A 13403-nucleotide genomic window follows, 5' to 3' on the forward strand; every position below is an offset into this window, starting at 1 on the left:
GAAATAAATAAGCAAGCAACTTACGCTAGGCTATCACGGCTATTACACATATTACATCCACCGGGCATCAAAGTTCGCCACAAGTGCAAATATAGGAAACAAAGCAGCATATAAACACCGCAGCAAAACAAGTCCAGAACTGAAACCACTTCAGAAGAGCTCAAGAAACAATATCCTGGGTACCCATAATGCTGGCAAGATGCTTAGCAAGCTTATTAACTTTCTCTTGTTTGGCGCTTAAATCCTCCAGCACTTGCTGTTGCACCAGAAAGTATGCATCTGAATTCTGCAGGAACTTCCTCAGTCCTTCGGCTTCCTGTCGCATAACATCTGATTGATGTCTTTCAACTTGAAGTTGAGACTCAAGAAGCCAAACTGATTCAGGCAGCGAGTACGAAGAGCTGGTGCCAGCAGTAGTAGCCAGTAACTCGAACACTACATCAAGACAAGAATTTGGGGTTGTCTCAGTGTATAACCCCTCCCCGAAACCCTAGCTACCCACCCGATCCACCACCCCCCTTGTTCCCCACTCCCTCCCACGATCCGGATCGGGGGCATGACCCCATCGCCGCTCGCCCCGACGTTGCCGTCGCTGACCGCCGACAACCGTCGCCTCCCCGACCCCGAGCTGGCGCACCGCCACCTCGACACCGTCGCTCTGGGCCTCGCCGCCTCGTCCGCGACCGCGCCGTCGCCGGACTGCCTCGTCCCCGTCGTTGTCTTCCGCCTCGTCCTCTCCCTCGCCGGACCACCCCGAGCCACGCCGCCCCTCTTCCCAGCACCGAACGTGAGGACCCCCGTCTCTCCCCTTCATCCTATCACCACCATGCGCGCCCACGGACCCGGCTGCCACCGCTCGCCGCGGTCACCCGCGCCCTCTCCCTCGTGCGCTCGCGCTCCCCGCAGCCTGTCCCGTGCTCACCTCCGCCCGTCCCGCACTCACCTCGCTCCGTTCCCGCTACCGCCAACCGCTGCTGCCCGCTGCCCGATCCGCCGCCGCGCTGAGCCAACCCCCACGGCACCCTGCTACTGGCTGCCATGCGTGGACTCTGCGCCCGCCGGCGCTCGCTGTGTGCGCGCACGCGTGCATAGCCAGGGGCAGAACCGTTGTGCCACTGACCATTGGGCCTCACGCCCTTGGAGAAAAACAAAAAAACGAAAATAAGAAAAATAAATAAATAATAATTAGTTAATTAAATACATAATTAACTTAATTAACCTGTTACATAACCTAATTGCTAGTTTAGCTAATCTAACATCCTATGATAGTGGACCCCCTAGATAAGCTAAACTTGTTAACTTCACCCTAGCCTATGACATATGGGGCCCACTGACCCTGTTGACCAGTCAATGTTGACTGGTTAACTGCTGACTGTGCATGCTGACTAGACACATGGACCCCACTTGTCATGCACTAGGGCTGGATCCTAGTGGGTACAATAGGTATATTCTGGTTTATTTAGGATTAATATTAAATTTCAGAATATTGTTAAAACTTTAGAAATTGATATAAAATAATCCATAGCCCGGATGAAAAAGTTTTATACATGAAAGTTGCTCAGAACGACGAGGCGAATCCGAATACGCGTTCCGTTTACCTGTCAGATGCCTCTAACTATCTGAACATGGAACAATTCCCCCTTCGGTCATCTTTCTAACACAGGTCCGGAACCAGGAAAACATTCCCCCTTCACCTATATTGTGTAGTACTGTGTTAGAACACCCCTAGTACTGCTTATTGCTTGTCATGTATCTGTTTGCTCTCTATTTACTGTTTCTTCACCCTCTTGTCTTTGGTAGACCCAGAGACCGTTGCTGATGTCCCTGTGATCGACTACATCGACGACGAACCTTCTTCCCTTTCAGCGGAGCTTCCAGGCAAGCCCCCCCTTTGATCATCCCGATATCGCCCATTCCATTCTCTCATGCTTGCATTAGATTTTGCTACTGTTATTGTTTGCTCCTATTCTCATGCATAGCCTGCTTTTGGTAACCTGCTCATTGTACCTTACCTGCTTATCCTAAACTGCTTAGTATAGGTTGGTTAGTGATCCATCAGTGACCCCCACCTTGTCCTTGTTGCCCCTGCTTCATCATTGAAGACCCGATCAACGGGATCGAAGACCAGGCCCTGGCACCGCACATCACTTTCCCCTTAGTTGCTCGACACTACTGGGTTACTATCGAGTGTCGAGGGTGAGACCTCTACATCACTTCTGATGTTAACCCTGTAGTGTAGCTATTCGGTCGTGGTCATCGGGGGTGATTCCGCCTTAACCACTTCCGATACGACTCTGTCGTGCAACCCCTCAAGTGTGAACCTCGGGGTGGTTCCTCTTACGTTCACCTTGATGATTACATCGAGTGGAATTCACCGGGGGTGATTCCTCGGGTTTTCCCCTTGATGTTTGGACACACGGATACTTGGACTTTACAACTGTTACTTGGAAAGGCGGGTCGACCCTGAGGGATACCCGCAAGTGATGTGGAGATGGGTTGACCTGGAGGGTGCCCGCGAGATAATTACGAGGCGTGGTCGGGCATTCCTAGCCCTTGCCGCAAGTCCTCGAGACGGGGCGACGGGGTCACATCTTTCGTGAGTCTCTGCTTGTTACGCGCGTTCCTAATCCACTACGATTTGGATATTTGATCCGAGGGGCCTCTGTCCTGATAGCACTAACCATCACGTGGGCATAGTATGGGCGTTCTGCGTCGTACGCATCAGCTGAAGCTTAATAGACATCAGCGACTGAACGGCACGCGCCGGGTTGGACTGGTAAGCACCTGCCTTTTTGAAGGAGGTAGCTAGGTCTGCTCACTGGCCGCGTACGCAACGTGCAAGAGTTCCGGGGGGATGGCCCATGACCCTTGGGGCATAGGTTTAGTTTGGCGTGCTGGCCTCTCTATTAAGCCTAGGTCGGGTTGCGGCATATTGTTTGGCCGAGGCCGGGCATGACCTAGGAAAGTGTGTCCGGCCGGAGTTAATCGAGCGTGGTGGGTAAGTTGGTGCACCCCTGCAGGGAAGAAAACATCTATCGATAGCCTGTCCTACGGTAACGGACACTTGGAGTTGTATCCCGATCGATACAACTAGAACTGGATACTTGTGATGAGAATTGGATAGTATGGCTCTGGGATTGCTTTCTCGCACGGAGTCGAGAAAGGATCTCTAGCCGAGGTTGATAACACTACTACTACTTTACTTTATGCTACTCTACTCCCTCCTGTTGCTGCAAGATGGTGGTTTCCAGAAGAAGCTAGTCTTCGATAGGCTAGGCTTTCCCCTTCTCTTCTGGCATTCTGCAGTTCAGTCCACATATACAACCCATTTCATTGATACCGATGCATATGTAGTGTAGATCCTTGCTTGCGAGTACTTGTATGAGTACTCACGGTTGCTTTGCTCCCCTTTTCCCCCTTTCTTCTTCTTTCCGGTTGATGCAACCAGATGTCGGAGCCCAGGAGCCAGATGCCACCGTTGATGCCTACTACTACGTGAAGACCGCCGATGACCAGGAGTAGTTAGGAGGCTCCCAGGTAGGAGGCCTTGCCTTTTCGATCGTAGATGCTTTTGTGCTAGCCTTCTTAAGGCAAACTTGTCTAACTTATGTCTGTACTCAGATATTGTTGCTTCCGCTGACTCTTGTGTATTCGAGCTTATGTATTCGAGCCCTCGAGGCCCATGGCTTGTAACATAAAGCTTGTATTATTTTTATTTGTGTCTAGAGTTGTGTTGTGATATCTTCCCGTGAGTCCTTGATCTTGATCGTACACATTTGCGTGCATGATTAGTGTACGATTGAATTGAGGGCGTCACAAGTTGGTATCAGAGCAGACTGCCTGTAGGTAGCCCCCTTTCCAACTCCTTGGCCGAAGTCGTGTCTAGTCACTACAAAAACTTTTACTAACATGGCTTACGGGCCCACGTTGTCATTGGGTGGTATTAGGATCTTTTATTCCTCGTCTATACTCTGGGATTCTGATCTGTCTTCTATTCGGGTTAAAGATTTTACTAACTCTAACTTTAGGTTCTCGTAACCACTTCCTACCGGAGAGCCCCTTCAGTCCAGATGATCGCCTGCTTCATCAGAAGATTCCGAAGATACTCCTTGATGTTTCCCCGAGACCCTTGTGCCCACCGCCTTTGCAATTCCCTGCCACCGGTATATCCTTATGGATAAGTACATACAGTTGCCGTTCATACCTTTGTCCCTAGCTGCTCTTGTTTCTAAAAGATGCCCCGAAATACTCTCCGTTGTCCCGAGAACCCCTTCTACAATTGCCTTGAAGTTCTTTGCCACATGAATACCCCTACGAATAATTCCTCTCAATTACCGAAGATTCTTCATCCCCAGTTGTTTGAGTGTTCAACAAAAATCTTTGAAATCCTATTCGATCTTCCGAAAATCCTTAGCAGCTTATTGCTCTTGAAATTCTTGCTTGCTTGCATTATGGTTAAATCCCATAAGTATAGTAATCTTATTGGCGTCCTTTGTCATTTTCATTTGAGTCTGTTGATTCAATATGTTGCGGATGCTCGCAATCCTCTGTCGGATCATAGAAGTCATCCTTCCGGCTTGGACGTCATTTGACCAAGAGTTGTTTCTCGACCAATCAAATTGCCGTCAATTGTATCCCTAGGGCTATTCAACTTACTTATCTTTTGATCAGATCGTCTGCTTCTGATCTTCTATTTTTGAAATAATGATTTCTTTGCATTTAAAGCATCGAATTATTCAGATGTTTCTATAATCCGAAGCTTTTGCATTCTTTCTTCTTCTGGTTGAGTATCGATACTCACATCAGATCCTATGTGGAACACCAAATCCTTTGTTGGATTTTATCTGACAACATCCTTCATATTCAATAACCTCTTGGAGCCTTTCCTCAGATACATAAAGCCTTTGGTAAATTGTATCCTCTGCGAATGCTCTGCCTTCGAGCTTGTGTTATTTTACTCATGGAGTTTGTAGTATATGTTCCCAAGATGCCCCTATGGGTTGAACCTATGCTTTCCTTTATCCATGTGAACCCGAGAGTTTTCACGAATCATACTCTTCCGGTGTTTTGCCAGATAACATTTCAACACTACAACTTCATTGAATGCGAGAAGTGAATGAAAGGTTATGCATTGGAGAAGTGGGAGTCGACCTTGAACTTTGTGTTCATGCCCATGGACCTAATGTGGATCTTATCATGGAAGCTTCTTGTGATATAATAATCCCCTTATTATAAGTTCATACGGTATCTATGTTTGGTCCTTTGCAACCATGGTTCTGACCATGATTGTTCCCCCTTTAATTCCATTTCTCGGACAAGTTAAAGCACTTGTCTTCTGCAGATCAATGCATCTCCGCAACCTCCATTTTGATCTTCCTTCGAGTATTACCCTCCGGTACCTCGAGAATATCAAAGAACTGTGTTGCTTCCTATGAGTCTTCATCTAGTATTGCTTCTCACCGATTTCAGATTTCCCCCGGGATCTGAGTTATTAATCACTCGAGGACACTGATAAGTGAATCGGTTGAATCGATTCCGCACTCCGATTCTATAACTCTAAGTAATTTTCATTACTTACGAGTTTAATAATCCTTCTATTCATTCCTAGCCTGGCCGGCTATGTCATTATCATGCTAAATTTTAACTGTGCTACCTGGTCCTTCTTCCCGGAACAAATTTTTTGACAATGAGCTAAGCTTATGTCGATCTTCCTCGTCATACCATTTCTCCTTGAACAACAAGCTTGCTATCAAGTTTGTGTCATACCCGTGGTTCCAATAACTTTTCGCTTCATCATTCCTTTGACTTGATGTCATCGCCGATCGATTACATCTTCCTGAAATCTCTCGACAATTGTGTCGTGCTCGTCAACATTCTGAGCTCTTCCAGTATATCAATCGAATTCGTGATGAGAAATACCATCCATGACCTTTGATGATTTGAGTTATCATCAACAACTCCCTTGTCTTCTTTCCAACACATGTTTGATCATGTCTTGGTTATACCTTGGACTCCTTGCTATTCCTGCAATTGTTCCTTGAGTATTTCTTGTGATCTTCAATTCCAACCCCTACTTGTAACACCATGTTAATGCTACCTCGAAGAATGACTGAGGTATTCCGCATATAAACAAGAACATTGGAAGCACATTGTCGAATGTTTCTTGATCTATTATCCAAACACCGTTGTATGGGTAATATCATGATTCTTCCCTCGCCCCCTTTATCTAAATGCTTTTGAACTTGCTGCATATCATGTATATCCTGCTCCGCTTCCCCCTTGGGAAGGATATACTCCCAATTCTTGTGTGTAAACACATTTTCCTTTCCAATGTTCTGATTAATCTAATGATCACCTTTTCTTTTCCATTGTTTTCTTTAAACTTTCTTGTGGTTTATGAGATATAAGGAGTAATAGTTCCCTGATTATGAAAACACCTCGGTGTACAATTTGTCTGTAAGACCTTGTTATTATTGCTGTTGACATTCCGGTAACCACCGATGGACGAGAACTTTGCCTATTGGTTCGCCTCGTTCAACGAGCAGGAACATAGTTCTCTCCGTCCCTCGCCCTTGGTACCAACGTTGTTGACAACATAAATGGCAGTCTATCATCTGACATGCCTTGCTATCGGCCCCACTTTCTACTTTTAACCCACATGGTGGGCCCATAACCCACAGTTCCACAGGATCGAAACCTGACTCTCCTGTACCCCCTGTTTCTAAGGTTACTCGTCACGCTTGGCTTCGTATCATGTCACTAGCCACCTTCCGAGAGATATTCTATTCCCGATACTCTGAACCCCTTTCTCACACTCTATTCAGGTATCAATCGTTTGTCCATCCACTTGAAACTTCCTATTGTACCTTCATACTTTGCTCTCGATGTTTTATTAAGTTTCAACTCGAGAGATACTTCTGCCTCATTCATTGAATTGTTCACCAGATAATTAACCCTATAAGGGTTAGTTCTCCCGAAGTTACTCTTTACTTCCCCACTTAAATCTTGGGACGAGATTTCTTGTAGTGGAGGAGATTTGTAACACCCCCAGTGTCATGCTACAGTAATCCCCTGTTGATGGTGCCACATCATCACATTACTATTACTAATCCTCACTTGATCCAAATCACTGTTCATATTCAAACTCAAATTTAAAATCAAAATTCAAATTTGCCAAACATGAAAACAAAAATGTTCAAAGTGTGGCAGATAATCCGTGGGTATTTGTCATGTTGGAACCAACCTCTTTGGATTCCGAAAGTGTCCCTGGAAGTTATTTAGTGGTCCAACATCATATTAAATGACCTTTTTCAATCTCTAAAAATGCTTGAAAATTTCCTTTGGCCCTGAAACTTTTTAGGCAACACCAAAATATTGTGCCTGAACTATTTGCTAAGTTTCACACTCGACAAAAATCATTTGGTGCCTTGTTTAAATCCAAAACAGTAGCTATCCTTTGAATAGAAAATAAAATAAAACAGAAAAGTAAAAATAAACAAATGTAAAAGAAGAGGTGAGAGAGGCCCCTGGGCCAACCCTCCCTGGGCCTTAGCCTAGTTACCCCCAGGCCAGGCCACATGGCCCACCCCGCCCCCTGTATAACCCCTCCCCGAAACCCTAGCTACCCACCCGATCCACCACTCCCCTGTTCCCCACTCCCTCCCATGACCCCATCGCCGCTCACCCCGACGCCGCCGTCGCTGACTGCCGACAACCGTCGCCTCCCCGACCCCGAGCCGGCGCACCGCCACCTCGACACCGTCGCTCTGGGCCTCGCCGCTTCGTCCGCGTCCGCGCCGTCGCCGGACTGCCTCGTCCACGTCGCCGTCGTCCGCCTCATCCTCTCCCTCCTCGGACCATCCCGAGCCACGCCGCCCCTCTTCCCAGCACCGAACGTGAGGACCCCCGTCTCTCCCCTTCATCCTATCACCACCGTGCGCGCCCGCGGACCCGGCTGCCGCCGCTCGCCGCGGTCACCCGCGTCGTCGGACCCGGCTGCCGCCGCTCGCCGCGGTCACCCGCGCCCTCCCCCTCGTGCGCTCGCGCTCCCCGCAGCCCGTCCCGCGCTCACCTCCGCCCGTCCCGCGCTCGCCTCACTCCGTTCCCGCTACCGCCAGCCGCTGCTGCCTGATCCGCCGCCGCGTTGAGCCAACCCCCACGGCACCTTGCTACTGGCTGTCGTGCGTGGACTCTGCGCCCGCTGCCGCTCGCTGTGTGCGCACATGCGCGTGCACAGCCAGGGGCAGAACCATTGTTAAACATAAATAAGAAAAACAAAAAAACGAAAATAAGAAAAAACATAAATAATAATTAGTTAATTAAATACATAATTAACTTAATTAACCTGTTACTTAACCTAATTGACTAGTTTACGTAACCTAACAGCCTATGACAGTGGACCCCCTAGATAAGCTAAACTTGGTAACTTCACCCTAGCCTATGACATATGAGACCCGCTGACCCTATTGACCAGTCAATGTTGACTGGTCAACTGCTGACTGTGCATGCTGACTAGACACATGGACCCCACTTGTCATCCACTAGGGCTAGATCCTAGTGGGTACAATAGGTATACTCTGGTTTATTTAGGATTAATATTAAATTTCAGAATATTGTTAAAACTTTGGAAATTAATATAAAATAATCAATAGCTCGGATGAAAAAGTTTTATACATGAAAGTTGCTCAGAACGACGAGGCGAATCCGAATACGCGATCCGTTTACCTGTCAGATGCCTCTAACTATCTGAACATGGAACAATTCCCCCTTCGGTCATCAGTCTGACACAGGTCCAGAACCAGGAAAACATTCCCGGTTAAATTCCCCCTTCACCTATATCGTGTAGTACTGTGTTAGAACACCCCTAGTACTGCTTATTGCTTGTCATGTATCTGTTTTCTCTCTATTTACTGTTTCTTCCTCCTCTTCTCTCCAGTAGACCCCGAGACCGTTGCTGATGTCCCTGTGATCGACTACGTCGACGATGATCCTTCTTCCCTTTCAGCGGAGTTTCCAGGCAAGCCCCCCTTTGATCATCCCGATATCGCCCATTCCATTCTCTCATGCTTGCATTAGATTTTGCTACTATTATTGTTTGCTCCTATTCTCATGCATAGCCTGCTTTTGGTAACCTACTCATTGTACCTTACCTGCTTATCCTAAACTGCTTAGTATAGGTTGGTTGGTGATCCATCAGTGACCCCCACCTTGTCCTTGTTGCCCCTGCTTCATCATCGAAGACCCGATCAACGGGATCGCAGACCAGGCCCCGGCACCGCACATCACTTTCCCCTTAGTTAATCGACACTACTGGGTTACTATCGAGTGCCGAGGGTGAGACCTCTACAGCACTTCTGATGTTAACCCTGTAGTGTAGCTATTCGGTCGTGGTCATCGGGGGTGATTCCGCCTTAACCACTTCCGATATGACCCTGTCGTGCAACCCCTCAAGTGTGAACCTCGGGGTGGTTCCTTTTACGTTCACCTTGATGATTACATCGAGTGGAATTCACCGGGGGTGATTCCTCGGGTTTTCCCCTTGATGTTTGGACACACGGATACTTGGACTTTACAACTGTTACTTGGAAAGGCGGGTCGACCCTGAGGGGTACCCGCGAGTGATGTGGAGATGGGTTGACCTGGAGGGTGCCCGCGAGATAATTACGAGGCGTGGTCGGGCATTCCTAGCCCTTGCCACAAGTCCTCGAGACGGGGCGACGGGGTCACATCTTTCGTAAGTCTCTGCTTGTTACCGCGCGTTCCTAATCCACTACGATTTGGATATTTGATCCGAGGGGCCTCTGGCCTGATAGCACTAACCATCACGTGGGCATAGTATGGGCGTTCTGCGTCGTATGCATCAGCTGAAGCTTAATAGACATCAGCGACTGAACGGCGCGCGCCAGGTTGGACTGGTAAGCACCTGCCTCTTTGAAGGAGGTAGCTAGGTCTGCTCACTGGCCGCGTACGCAACGTGCAGGAGTTCCCGGGGCGATGGCCCATGACCCCTGGGGGCATAGGTTTAGTTTGGCGTGCTGGCCTCTCTATTAAGCCTAGGTCGGGTTGCAGCGTATTGTTTGGCCGAGGCCGGGCATGACCCAGGAAAGTGTGTCCGCCCGGAGTTAATCGAGCGTGGTGGGTAAGTTGGTGCACCCCTGCAGGGAAGAAAACATCTATCGATAGCCTGTCCTACGGTGACGGACACTTGGAGTTGTATCCCGATCGATACAACTAGAACTGGATACTTGTGATGAGAAATGGATTGTGATGAGAATTGGATAGTATGGCTCTGGGATTGCTTTCTCGCGGGGAGTCGAGAAAGGATCTCTGGCCGAGGTTGATAACACTACTACTACTTTAGTTTATGCTACTCTACTCCCTCCTGTTGCTGCAAGATGGTGGTTTCCAGAAGATGCTAGTCTTCGATAGGCTAGGTTTTCCCCTTCTCTTCTGGCATTCTGCATTTCAGTCCACATATAAAACCCATTTCATTGATACCGATGCATATGTAGTGTAGATCCTTGCTTGTGAGTACTTTGGATGAGTACTCACGGTTGCTTTGCTCCCCCTTTTCCCCCTTTCTTCTTCTTCCAGTTGATGCAACCAGATGTCGGAGCCCAGGAGCCAGATGCCACCGTTGATGCCTACTACTACGTGAAGACCGTCGATGACCAGGAGTAGTTAGGAGGCTCCCAGGTAGGAGGCCTTGCCTTTTCGATCGTATATGCTTTTGTGCTAGCCTTCTTAAGGCAAACTTGTCTAACTTATGTCTGTACTCAGATATTGTTGCTTCCGCTGACTCTTGTGTATTCGAGCCCTCGAGGCCCATGGCTTGTAACATAAAGCTTGTATTATTTTTATTTGTGTCTAGAGTTGTGTTGTGATATCTTCCCGTGAGTCCTTGATCTTGATCGTACACATTTGCGTGCATGATTAGTGTACGATTGAATCGAGGGCGTCACAGTGAACAGGATGAGATGATATAACTATATTATGTCTTTAGAAAATGGGTTGGCATGCCATAATTCAGATACATGCTGTCTATGTAAACATCATGGCATGATATAATTCAAATATATGATTTATATACTAAGGAAGTGAGCAGAGGGCAATCGCATATATGATGTGTCAACTAAGGAGATGGCATTCAATATCGTGTATATGATGTAAAAACTAAGCATTGCAATACAACATATGCATGATATGAGTAATATAACCCTGCCAAGTTTGAGCATACACCTCAGGGGGATCATAGGACTGGTCATCTGCCTCTGAATCCTCCTCTGAAGAGCTATCTGTAACCAGCAACATATCTGCTTCACCTGGTAGCATTGTCTGCTCTGAAGACCTTGTTTTCACTCCATATTTCTCCATCACCAATTCAAATGGCAGATGCACAGGAAGAGAAGTTGAATATACAAACATTGTCGACAAAAGCAATGAGAAATACAAAACAATGACGGCATAATATAATTCACATATATGACGCTTGGCTAAACAGCATGGCATTGCATAATTCAAATATATAATGCCTTGCAACAAGATAGCATTGCATAATTCACATATATAATGTCTTGCAAAAAGATGGCATTGCATAATTCACATATATGGTAATTAGACACTAAACAGGTGGCATTCACACAAATCATGTCTAAACTAAGCAAATGACATAGCAATGCAAGATACCATACGCACGATATGAGCAACATAACCCTGCCAAGTTAGAGCATGCACCTCGGGGGGAATAGGACTGGTCATCTGTCTCTGAATCCTCCTCTGAGGAGCTATCCGTAACCAACGAGATATGCGCTTCGTCAGATAGCATAGTCTGCCCTGAAGACCTTGTTTTCACTCTAGAATTTTCCATCACCGTGTCAAATGGCTGATGCACACGAAGAGTAGTTGAATGTACTAACATTGTTGACAAATGTAATACGTAACCAAAAAAAGGATGGCCTGATATAATTCACATATAAGATGACTGGCTAGGCAGGATGGCATTGCAAAATTCACATATATGATGCCGGGCTAAACAAGATGGCATTGCATAATTCACATAAACGATGAATAAACTAAACAGATGGCATTCACACAAAGCATGTCTAAACTAAGCAGTTGACATATTTGATGTATAAAGTGAGCAATGCAAGGCACCATATGCATGATAAAACCAACATCAGCATGCCAAGTTAGAGCGAAGATCTCATGGGGTAAATAGGAGTGGTCTTCTGCTTCTGAATCCCCCTCAGAATAGTTATCTTCCTCTTGATTACGATCCGAAATGGGTGGAGGGGGGCTACCTTTGCGCCCACCATGGAGCGACGTCTGCATGAAATTTTATTGCCACGCAAGGCTCGTCTCTTTTGCTCTACATGTTCAGTTCCATTGGCTACAATTTCATAGGAATAAAACATAGTGAGATTATGTAAGGAGTGCATGCACAAATCCAGAGTGATGGTACCAAACTGTGGATAGACCCAAAACCATTGATAGCAGGCAGATAATAGCTTTAGTTAAAAAATACAGATAATGGCTCCTTTAATGTTTGTTTGCACCCAACATGAAACTCATAGTAGACACCGGAGATTAACCAGATAGTATACAGATAGTACTGATTGCTGCCCCAATATGTACCCCACAACCATTTAAAAACTCAAGTTTCAGCATAAGTTTGGACCCGAGTCGGAGTCTAATAGGTGAACACGATGATAAAGTAGCATCTCATCATATTAAGCGATGCATAACGTAAGCAGACACGGAAGAGTGCGACCTCTCTTGCGGACCCGTGTAGTCCTCAAGGTCATCTGCTCAGTTGATGATGGTAATGCAGTTGTCGTGGCTGCCGGCGGCGGGGAAGAAGATTTAAGGCGGCGAAAGACAGTCTGGAGAGCGGATCCCTGTTGTGGTGAACCCGTCCGTCATTGGAGCAGCTGAGCTGGGGTGGAACACAGCACCACAGCAGCAGGACAAACCACACAAGGTTTTCTTTGACACATATCTGTAACAGAAGTAATTGTTTAAGGGCTTGTTTGAATTTGAGGATTCTAACAATGCAGGGATAGGAAATAGACAGGAAAAGGATAGGAATGCACGTGCAAAACAGAGAATTTAAAAACACAGGACTTCTGCCAATCTCGGTGTTTGGTTCACAAGAATTGGAAGATCATAGGATGCAAAGAAGCATGTTGAGATTAAGTCAAACCACAAGAAGTGGACAACCTCTTTGGCGAAGCCATGTCGATCTCAGCGTGATTGGGTTGGCCGGTGAGGATGCTCTGGCTGACTTGGCTATCGGAGGAGGGGAAGAAGATCTTAGGCGTCTGGAGATGGAGCCCGAGGTACTGCTCCACTGTGATCGAGGGTTTCGTCATTGGATCAGCTCCGGTGAGTTGTATGACGCCGAG

This window comes from Aegilops tauschii, chromosome 2 (assembly GCF_002575655.3).
Source record: "Aegilops tauschii subsp. strangulata cultivar AL8/78 chromosome 2, Aet v6.0, whole genome shotgun sequence".
NCBI classification, from domain to species: Eukaryota; Viridiplantae; Streptophyta; class Magnoliopsida; order Poales; family Poaceae; genus Aegilops; species Aegilops tauschii.